At 51.2% G+C, this 389-nt stretch overlaps 1 protein-coding gene across 1 annotated transcript in view; it reads left to right on the top strand.

The window, feature by feature from the left end:
- sgcd (sarcoglycan, delta (dystrophin-associated glycoprotein)) overlaps positions 1-389 on the top strand; it is a 25921-nt gene that overhangs the window by 9496 nt on the left and 16036 nt on the right. Inside the window, exon 3 of the mRNA XM_008333356.3 lies at positions 276-333. The gene's annotated coding sequence lies outside the window, so the exon portion shown is untranslated. The remainder of the gene's footprint in view (positions 1-275; positions 334-389) is intronic.

Here is a 389-nt window from a genome sequence, read left to right as displayed (position 1 = left end):
AGTCTACCAGGTGATACTGAGGCTAGTCTACCAGGTGATACTGAGGCTAGTCTACCAGGTGATACTGATGCTAGTCTACCAGGTGATACTTCAGCAGTGAACTTAATCTGGACCAGAGGCAGCTCTGACCTCAGGCTCACACACCACAGTCCATGGAGAAAATCAGTGTGTGTGTGTGTGTGTGTGTGTGTGTGTTTGGCCGAGCCCAAACCTGTGCTCTGTAACTATAACTCAGAGGATTCTGGGAAATATGATGTTGTTTGTATATGTTTCAGGTGAAGGAATCTTCCAGACGCTGCAACAAACCACGACTCAGCAACTTCACAAACTGAGGTGAGTCTGCCCCCCCGCCCCCCTCGCCTCGCCGATTGCCCTGCCCTTCTTGCGCC

This window comes from Cynoglossus semilaevis, chromosome 19 (genome assembly GCF_000523025.1).
Source record: "Cynoglossus semilaevis isolate Cse_v1.0 chromosome 19, Cse_v1.0, whole genome shotgun sequence".
NCBI classification, from domain to species: domain Eukaryota; kingdom Metazoa; phylum Chordata; class Actinopteri; order Pleuronectiformes; family Cynoglossidae; genus Cynoglossus; species Cynoglossus semilaevis.
The sequence above is the reverse complement of the archived record's forward strand: the minus strand, read 5'-3'. Positions and strand labels throughout refer to the sequence as shown.